This window comes from Sebastes umbrosus, chromosome 23, assembly GCF_015220745.1.
Source record: "Sebastes umbrosus isolate fSebUmb1 chromosome 23, fSebUmb1.pri, whole genome shotgun sequence".
Classification (NCBI taxonomy): domain Eukaryota; kingdom Metazoa; phylum Chordata; class Actinopteri; order Perciformes; family Sebastidae; genus Sebastes; species Sebastes umbrosus.
In genome coordinates this window covers 1,161,644-1,172,042 of record NC_051291.1, presented here as the reverse complement: position 1 = coordinate 1,172,042, position 10,399 = coordinate 1,161,644, and the positions used below count along the sequence as shown (strand labels likewise).

At 45.6% G+C, this 10,399-nt stretch overlaps 1 long non-coding RNA gene across 1 annotated transcript; it reads right to left on the bottom strand.

Moving 5' to 3' along the window:
- Positions 1 to 1,908: 1,908 nt before the first annotated feature.
- Positions 1,909 to 5,438, bottom strand: LOC119482907. The gene is made up of 3 exons (XR_005205574.1): positions 5,358 to 5,438; positions 4,759 to 4,763; positions 1,909 to 1,920 (listed from the first exon to the last, which is right to left on the bottom strand). It is a non-coding gene; the product is annotated as an uncharacterized LOC119482907 (long non-coding RNA).
- Between the last annotated feature and the right edge of the window lie 4,961 nt (positions 5,439 to 10,399).

Genomic DNA, 10,399 nt, shown 5'->3' with positions numbered 1-10,399 from the left:
CGATGATGTCATCAGATGACATAAGTAAGATAAACGACCTTGAACCGAGCAGCCGATCAGGTCAAACGGTGATGTTGGTAAATCATCTGAGAGGGACGGGGGGGGATCAGACTCGATGAATCATTGGACACGATTCTCAGAAAAATGCTCCCGGTAACTAATGAGTTTTGGACGGCGTGCTCCTGTGTGTGTGTGTGTGTGTGTGTGTGTGTGTGTGTGTGCGTGCAGTGAACCCACCTCGTGCATGTGTCAGGCATTAGGTGCTAAACCCCGGATCAAAGGCTCCGGCCAGCGACGGATCTGTCTGCGTTTTGTCATCGTTTCCGTCCAGACGGCGAAGCGTGTACAGCTGCAGGTGAGGCCCGTCGGACCGGGGAGTCTTCCAAAAGCAACGGGAGGGATGCATGCTGGGAAATCCAGCAGCTGTTTTCCATCTTTAACGTATGGAGACTGAACTGTGGAAATACCAGAGCAGACGGACGGAGGTGTGAGGCCAGGAAGGAAAAAAGGAGAAATATCCCATCAGGAATCTGAAAGTGACGGGAAGGAGAAAGTCAATGTCAACAAACACGAGACATTCATGACCTTGGTAGAGACCAAAACAGAGCTAAAAGAAGAGAGAATATTGGACTTATAGTCATCAGGTAGCCAACTACAAATAAAACAGACCAAAACAACTGATGTAAAGGTCGTCTGTTGAAGCAGCTTACAGAGCGCTTCAGGAGTCCTGAAACCTGGAAATGAGTTTTTAGTCAGAAACTAGAACGGCACTCGGAGAGCGCAGAACTCCGCACCCCCCCCCTCTCTGTTCAGATTCCGCCATCATCCAGGTGTATTGTTGTTTATGTTGAGATCAGCCGTACGTAGCGGAGTAACACACCTAAACCGTCGTCGTTGCTCTTTCCAACAATCACCAGGTGTGCTTTGATCCAACTCAACTGGGATTGCACCGAATTTAATGTCATTAAAAAGTACATATCTGCAGATGGGGGGTCCATTTGCACCAATAAAACAAGCATGTTGTGTCCATTACTCCCACCCATGTTAGTTTCTGAAGCTGATGATTGTGACACAGCAATAAGTTCATTATTTTGAAGTTTAGGTACAGGATGAGGATGCTTTGGGCTAAAAAACGTAGCTTTAACAGTACTTCTTATTTGCTCAGTATTCAGTATTCTCAGGTCAGCTGGAGGATGAAGGGAGGTGATTTGTCACCATGCTAAACTCTGGAATAACAACAGTTTACTGAACTTCTACTCTGGTTTAGAGTTGTGATCGGCATCGTTCTGTGTTTCTGACGAAGGGAAGAAGCTGCGGAGCGTCTCAACAACACTGCAGTGGGTGAAGAGTTTGAGCCAGAAGGAGAGATTTGAAAACCAGCGTTGCTTTCAGCTTCCTGCCAGAACTTCACAAAGTTCTTTTATAAATGGAAACTGCGGTTCTGCTTTTAACGTCACATTTGGCCAAATATTGGCAAACTTTTTGGGACAATTTGTGAGTTCAGCGTGTTCTCTTTGTTCCTCAAATAATCATCGAAAGGAAATTTGATATTAAAGGTTAAAGTACGTTTAGATTTAACTCACAGTACCGTACAGAGAAATCACGCGTGCTGGGTCTTTAATCAATTTTGCACTTAGAACCTGCATGTAATTACTGGTTGATTTATGAAGTAGCAGCTCATTACACAGTCAGCGCCGGCCTCCAGGCATACTGCTACCACACAGCGTCAGCCTGCTGGTCCAATCCTAAATCCTCATTAAAGTCCTGGTTAAGAGTTAACAAGACATTTGGTTTCTGTTGCAGAACCTACCTGTGTGTGTTACTCAGGCTGTAACCCGATAAAAGAACCTGATGTGTACATATTAACACCCTTAATGGTTAACATACGATGTGTGATGACTAAGCAGAAGTATATTCAAGCTAGGCCTTCACTATGTTGTTTAGATTTATTCACCTTAGCGACTTAAAGAAGACCTCTGTTTCATTCTCTCTCTTACGGTGATATGCAGCGCCTGCAGGTGTGTTTGTGGATCTCACTTCCCCTCGAGCTGAGCACCGTTTGTAATTTTGACCCGGGAATGTCGCCACAGACTCTTTAGACTACTAAAATTAGTACTTCATAATATTATGACTTTATTCTCATAATCTCAGATTTATTTATTTTCCTCAATGTGGCCCTAATACTCCGTCGTACCGTCGTTCCATAGACCTACAATAATGATAAATAAAAATGAAAATGTAAACAGTTATTCATTTCCGTTATTAATAAACCCACAGGGAGCCGCTGGAGAGGAGCTGAAGAGACGCAGGTCGCTGACCTCTGGGTTAGGGGGAAAGGGTTAGGATTAGGCAACATCACTCTTTGTACACTAAGTATAACTGTTTCTGGAGCCTCATGCACGCCGCTACGGCATGTGGAGAAACCCAAAGCTCGACAGGGCTGGTTATGCCTAGTTATGAATAATATTGTTTGCTTGGTATCAAATGTGGGATTGGCAACTACTGCTTAGAGGTGTATTGGTCTGACAACATGCAACAGACGCTACATGTCCCCTAATTCAGATGTTAAATCGTTGATTATTAAATCGTTGGATGTTTCTCTGTAAATCCTCCGTCTTAATTTGATTACACTTAATCTGTTCGGGTTATCTGGAAATTCTGTTTACATGGGAATTTCTCATTCTGAGTCTTAACTTAATGTCAAAAGAGAGCAGTCCATGTAAACACAGCCGGTAATCTTTAAAGATTAATGCACACACACACACACACACACACACCGTCACGACGTTAGTAGACACGCAGCAGTCTTAGCCGAGCTATACCAGACGTTTTCTCTGTCAGAGTGTCTGCGGAGGGATTATATAACCAAAGTAACAAAAGATGGATGTCGGTTAGCAGAATAAAAACAAAGTATGTCACAGCGACGGTGTAATCCGATCTCATCTCCTTCAGTGATCGTTACGAGCACAGACCTCTCGCTCAGCGCACCACACATCTGATCTGCGGTGGGTTCGTTACGTCACGCCGGCCGCAAGTGGAAAGAAATATGGTTCTGTGTCGGACGGGAACAGATTTAAACGTGTCACTTTCACGTATTTCACTTTATTAAAAGGAAAATCCCGACTCTTAAAATGTTACATATCATCAATCTGTTGGTTTCCCTCAGCGCTATCCGACATCATCATGTCTACCAGAGGTCGGCGACCTTTACTAGCAAAAACAAATCTGTCTGGAGCCGCAAAATATTTGATCATTGTGATGAAGGTAACAGTTTATAGTCTAAGTATATAGTATATAAGTCTAATGCAGTGAGGGCCAAAAAGACAATGTACCACGGAGTATTAGGACCACATTGAGGGAAAAAACATCTGAGATTTACACAATAAAGTCAGAATATTACCAGAAAGAAAGTTTTAATATTACAAGAATAAAGTCATAACTTTACCAGAAAGAAAGAAAATAAGTAAATTTACTACTTTATAATATTATGACTTTATTCTTGAAATCTCAGATGTATTTTTTTTCCTCAATGTGGCCCTAATACTCCGTCGTACCGTCGTACCATAGACTTACAATAATGATAAATAAAAATGAAAATGTAAACAAAGAACAGTTATTCATTTCCATTTTTATAAATCCACATGGAGCCGCTGGAGAGGAGCTGAAGAGATGCAGGTTGCTGACCTCTGATGTCTTCATCGCCGGTTATCTCTAAGAATTAGAAGACTCAACAACAGATATGTCAGCTGTGTTTGCATCTTTCTGACAAGCTGTCAACCCCCCTCGCCCTCCCTCCCCACCCCACAGGCCGGCTCTTTAAGAATTTGACCTTTGACCTCTGGTTGCATGGCCTGAAAGCCTGAGGACAACACACCTGCCTGCCACACACCTCCATTCAGGACTCTCTGTCAACAGTTTCTTAGCGTGCGAGTGAACGTCTCTGAGACTGACGTGCTCGAAGGACCCCGAAGAATTTTAATTGTCTTGTAAAATATTCAGAGGAGGATTTTCCCTCCGAAAGCCGATACTCGCTAATAAACTCGCAGCGATGTTTGATGCTGCCAGCTGGCACAGCGTCCTCTGTGCTCTTTCTCTCTCTCTCTCTCTCTCTCTCTCTCTCTTTCCACTCTCTCTGCTGCATCTTCCATTCACATTATGTGAGCATTTATACATTTACACTACAAGTGTGTTTGTGCTGAAATGTCCTCCAGACAATGTCTGTAGATTTGGATATCTGGATCTGCTTTCTCAATGAAGGCACACAGTAATGTATTTTAGGCTACACAGTGCTGGTTGGTCGATACACCACTTTGGGTCGAGACATTCAGGGTCAACACATTCTCCCTCCCAACCATGGATGTATGAAGAGAACTGGATCCAGCGTTGGAAGCTGCGGCCCCGAGCCACCTTCGCCCCGAGCCTTTCCAAGCCGACCTAGAGCCGGCGGCGGCGCACCGCCTCATATGCGGGACTTCCCAGCCTGCTGTGTGTCGCTCACACCCTCCAGCTGGCTGTTAACGAGGGTCTTTAGGCACAGAGAAGTACTCGTATCGGTACTCGGTATCGGAGAGTATCCAAATGTAAGTACTTGTACTCGGTCTGGTATCGGTGCATCCCTAAAACTATACCTTTAAGTCTCCCACCAGTAGAGTCCCACACACTTTGCTGCACCGAGAATAAGCCGTGATTTTACACTAACACTCACATAGGTCAGCTTGACTTCTCCTGCTTTCATACAATAACACCAGAGTTGTTCACACCCTCTCTTCATTTGCCATACACACACACACACACACACACACACACACACACACACACTACACTCTCAGCTCTGATTACATGTGTCTGCCCTCAGAGCGCTCAGACATTCAGCACGTTGCCTCTGATGGAAAAACTGAAACCCGCTCACATCGTTATTCCATATTTTGGCTGCAGCGATCCCCAATATCTTTCACCGCCGCGACAATTGCTTTAGCAGACGGCCAGCACCGTGCTGCACGGCCACAACGCAAGGAATCCAGACATTACCCAATATCCTCAGAGGGTCCGCTGCTCGTTTAGCCTACAGACATGCCAATACACCGTGTGACTGGTCGACAGGTCTGCGGTTTAAAAGGCACAGAGGAGATTTATCAGGCTGGACTTGAATGACACATCGAAGGACGTGTCAATATCTGCTCTGTGGAGAGAAGCAGCCATGTACACTATTCATCTGGGACTGTCGGTGCATGTCTGGAACTTGTTTTGTGATTAGTTCACAGTGCACCCTTAGCTAACAACAACAGAGTGAATTAACTCTCTCTTGTACTTTAATAAGTAGGAATAGTGGATGAGAACAGCCTGCTTTAAAAGGTCACGACACACCGAGCCGACTTGTTGGGCGTCGGACAGTTTGGGGCCGTCGGTGAGCGTCTGTCAGTCTAGTTTTTGCGGTGTGTTTTTTCAGCGGATTCAGCGTGTTGAATCGGCGGCGGAGCTCGTCGGTGAGAGAAATCACTCTGATTGGCTGTTCAGCTTAAACGAATCAGTGCACGAGAAGAGAAAAGCAAGCCAATGAGTAAAGTCAAGAGGACACACACAGAAGGCTCTTCATCTTCATCTCATCTGATCGTTCCAACACACGGATATTTTCACAGCAACATGAACATCTGGAATGAAGCTAAGTGGTGAGGGAGAGCGGTGTGAAAATGGTCGGTAGACGCCGCTTTGTTTCATGTACGTATCATAACAGCGGCTTGTGTATCCGCCGTCCTCGGTCCTCGTGATGAATACAGACTACCGCCACCTGCTGGCGTGGAGAGTTATTTCCTCTCAGAACGTACGTGATAACTGGTCTTTTCGGCGTGTTCGAGTGCAAATCGTCGGCCGAAACAAAGGCGACGCAAGGCGGCGCAACATTCGGCCTTCGTCGCCGCTACAGTTCTTTAACGCCGGCTCGGTGTGTCTGACAACGTGTCCAGAATGTGAGATGCCTCCCCGATAGCTGCTTTCTTAACAGTGTTTATGTGTTAGATGCTTTTCCTTTATGCCTCCATGAAATACGTCAGTCATGCTCTAAAGTGCAAGACGGAGAAGTCTCAGTAAAATAAGTCATGTTTGAAAGCTGCAACTGAATGTTTGCATGTTTGTGCTAATGCATGCAAACAGCCACATACTGTATGTGTGTGTGTGTGTGTGTGTGTGTGTGTGCAGGAATGTCAGACAAAGAGCAGATACCACCCCCCCACCAGCTCTCCTGATATCTGAGCCAGCTGGCTGACCCTCTCACTCCCTCCACCTCACACTGCTAACCTGCTGCCCTTTCACCTTTACCCCCCACACACCTCACACACACAGCTCGGGGGAGTCGCACCAGAAGTAGGTTAGCGTCGGGTGCTGGAGGTGGCGGTGTGGACAACTTCCAGGAATCACACTTATCCCCTTCCCTTCTCATCCTTCACTGATTTTCCAGTTTTCCCAGTGAGTCTGGAGAGCAGTGAGGGAGTGTTTCCTGTGGAAAACTGTATTTCCAACACGGTGCTTTGTCCCGTGCAGCCCTGCTACTGTTAATGGACGAATGAGAAACAGTAGGACAGTGCAGATGTGGATGGAAAAACGCTGAGTCAACTGTGAGACGACACATCTGACTTTAACTTTCCTCTGAGTTCTTGTAGCTCAGGGTCAAAGGTCAACGTTGTGAGGGTGCTAGCACAAGGTCTGCACTGTAAAAGAGATATTTATGGAGCCGTTGGCCCGAACGGAGCATCAGGTTACAACTCAAGAGCCACAGTTACGTACACACAACTTCTCTACATGCTTTTAGATCATAGAAAGTTTATAAAAGGAGCATGAAGGTCACTTCAGGGTAAAACGTCACCCCCTGGCCTTCATGATAAGCGACGTTCAAAATGCCGAACTCGAGGCTTTAAAGCGTCAGTCCACAAACTACTGGGTGGTGTCACAGACTGTCAGTTAACTAATATTGTCTGTGCAGAAAGTGAACAGGACTTCTAGAAGCCTGGATACCCAGAATAAATGAACTCCTCAGACTATGCAGCTCTATGGAAGCTGGAAGAAAATGTCACAGTGTTTTGGACTAACCTTGAATATTATCAGAAAAATACACTTCAACTGTACTCAGTCTGTGTGACTGCTGTCAGCTGCACTCTTATCACTGAGACGAAGACGAGCCGTGAGAGTTTGGTGCCTCAGTGATTCCAGGAATGTTGATCACCCGATTTCACCGTGTTCCAGCTTATCGCCAGCAGATGAACACACAAGACAGTAAAATGACGCAGTCTCACCTGCCAACCCAAAATAAAAGAGGCTGAGGCAAGTGAGAGATGAAATGAAAGCGGGGCAGGACTGTTCTCCTCAGCACCTCGCAGGCGCTAGGCTGATATGTTCAGGCTAATCTCATCATCCTATAAACTATTATTACAGTTTAAAGAGCTGGAGTGATTTAATGCTGCAGAATCAACTGTGGGGTTTTTTATTGCTGTTGCAGTACAGCAACGCATGTTGCATGTTCGTTCACATTCCTGACCTCGACTCCCCTGAACACTGAGCTGGATACTCCGGGTTTTGGAGAACATTACCAAACAGTAAACACAACTACAGAACTAGAAGGGGAGCACGCAGACCTCCGTCAAGGCCAAGTCGCTCCAACCCAAGCTCCACCCTTCCACCAAGTTTCATGAAAATCACGCCAGAAGTTTTTCCATAATCCTGCAAAACAGTCCGATACTGTGCTCATGTACTCGTAGTCGCAAAACAGCTCCAATACCACTTTACAGCAGCGTTACGTTAACCTCTCTTCACCATCTTTTGGGTCCTATCGCACGCGCTCCACCTCCCAGTTGGTGCGGGCAAGATGGGGCGGTGGTGCGCCCGACCCCGCTGGGCCGGGATCCCACCTCAGCCGGCGCGCCGGCCCTCACTTTCACTGCGCCACGGGGTTTTGCTTGCACCCTCTGACTCGCGAGTGTACTCCTTGGTCCGTGTTTCAAGACGGGTCGGGTGGGTTGCCGACATCGCCGCAGACCCCTGGAGCCTTTTACGTGGGCCATGCCTAAATAAACGAACCAACGAACCAACCAACAAACAAACCAACAAACCAACCAACAAACCAATAAACAAAGCAACAAATCAACCAACAAACAAACCAACAAACCAACAAACCAACAAACAAACCAACGAACCAACCAACAAACCAACAAACCAACCAACAAACCAACCAACAAACCAACAAACAAACCAACGAACCAACCAACAAACCAACCAACAAACCAACAAACCAACCAACAAAACAACCAACAAACAAACAAACCAACGAACCAACCAACAAACCAACAAACGAACCAACGAACCAACAAACCAACGAACCAACCAACGAACCAACAAACAAACCAACGAACCAACCAACAAACCAACAAACCAACCAACAAACCAACAAACAAACCAACGAACCAACCAACAAACCAACCAACAAACCAACAAACCAACCAACAAACCAACAAACAAACCAACAAACCAACCAACAAATCAACAAACCAACCAACAAACCAACAAATCAACCAACAAACCAACAAACCAACCAACAAACCAACCAACAAACCAACAAACCAACAAACCAACCAACAAACCAACAAACCAACCAACAAACCAACCAACAAACCAACAAACCAACAAACCAACCAACAAACCAACAATCCAACCAACAAACCAACAAACCAACCAACAAACCAACAAACCAACCAACCAACAAACCAAAAAAACAACAAACCAACAAACCAACGCCGGTGAAAACATAACCTCCTTCCTAGGCCTTGAGCCTTGGCGGAGGTAGCTAGTTGGAGCTCCTGACCCCGAGGGTCGAGAGTCAAACGGTTACAGGTTCACTGAATCTAAACACAACATCATTCAGCAGCTCTGTCTACCTATTGGTCGACATCATGGAACATATTATGGAAACTATTGAAATAGTTCAAAGAAGGCAGAAAAATAGGAACATTTTTGCGGCGTCCTGGAGGCTGACATCCAAAAGCTCCACGATATGGACCCTGAACTTAACAGGAGTTAACATCCAATAAACAGCCAGTAACAGCAGAGTTTACCTTCTATAAAGTTCCACATTCACTGCAGAAGGGAACATTTCAATGGAACGGCAACATGAAGATATGCTTTTATTTTTACTGCGTATTTGTCATGTGGTAGGAGACTTGCCAACAAGTTGGGTAACTTAAGCCTCAATTAGTTGATCAACTCTCTGTTATTATAAAAGAAAGACGTCATGAACATGTTTATTTAGTACTGGTACATAAAGTTCAACTGGTAATGATCTAAAAACAATAATTAAACTATTATGTTTTAATTGTCTCGACATGCAACTAACCAATCAAACACTAGCACACGAGCAATAAACAAGGCCCTTATGTAAGTTAATGGACGTGTCGAGGCTCGACTGAGTTTACAACCTGACCACACCCCCTCTTCCTCCTCATCCTCCTCATCCTCCTCCTCCTCCTCTTCTTCTCTGGCTTTTCCACTACTGACATACTTCTCACTCTCTCAAGGCGAGCAGCGTGACAACATTGTAGGTCTGTGTTACAGTCGCGGCGCGTCACGGCGGCGTGATAAAAGGTCTAATTAATAGCTGTTGGCAAGAGAAGGGCAGTCGCTGCACTACCTGCAGCACATTCTGTACTTTACAGTTGTTTTTTACAGGTGATGAAATGACTTTGTATCACCCAGCACAGACGGACAGGAGCTACAACGCTGCCTTCAAGTGCTGCTGGAAGGTCATGAGTTGCGTGCACATTTATGATTGTGTGCCAAATACACGAGTTTCATTTGAAGGCACCACTTGTCCTCAAAGCACCCTCTCCGTGTCCTCATCCCAGACATGAAACTGCCTCTCTGTTGGCTTCTACTTTGAGTAACTGTCGGTAGACGAGTCATCTGTCTTTTATGTTTAGTGGCTTCTACAGGATGAAAACAACCTTCTTTTTTTTTTTTTTAAATCTCCAACTACACTGAGAAATGATATTTAAAACCACTCTGACGTGCTTCACTCAATGCCACAACACTGGTTAAACCAGGAAAGGTTTAGTCATTCACGTTCCCAATAAAATACTAATACGACAAAAATAACAAGTAGTATTCCACAGAGCAGCTGAAAGACGGCCATGTCCTTGTGGAAGACCAGGCCGTCCTGGACTTAAGTGGAAAACAGAGCGAGCCGTCCAGCGGCGTGTGTCTCAGCACAAAGAGGGAAAGCGTCCGGGAAGGAAACTCTGCTGACTTCATTCACACTGCAGCCGGCTATATTTGAGTTTAGGCAACTCCAGGACGGGGGGGACTCCCTTCAGAAAATACAACCCAGATGGCTCGGTCATCTGGCTGCTTTTGAAGTGTCCCC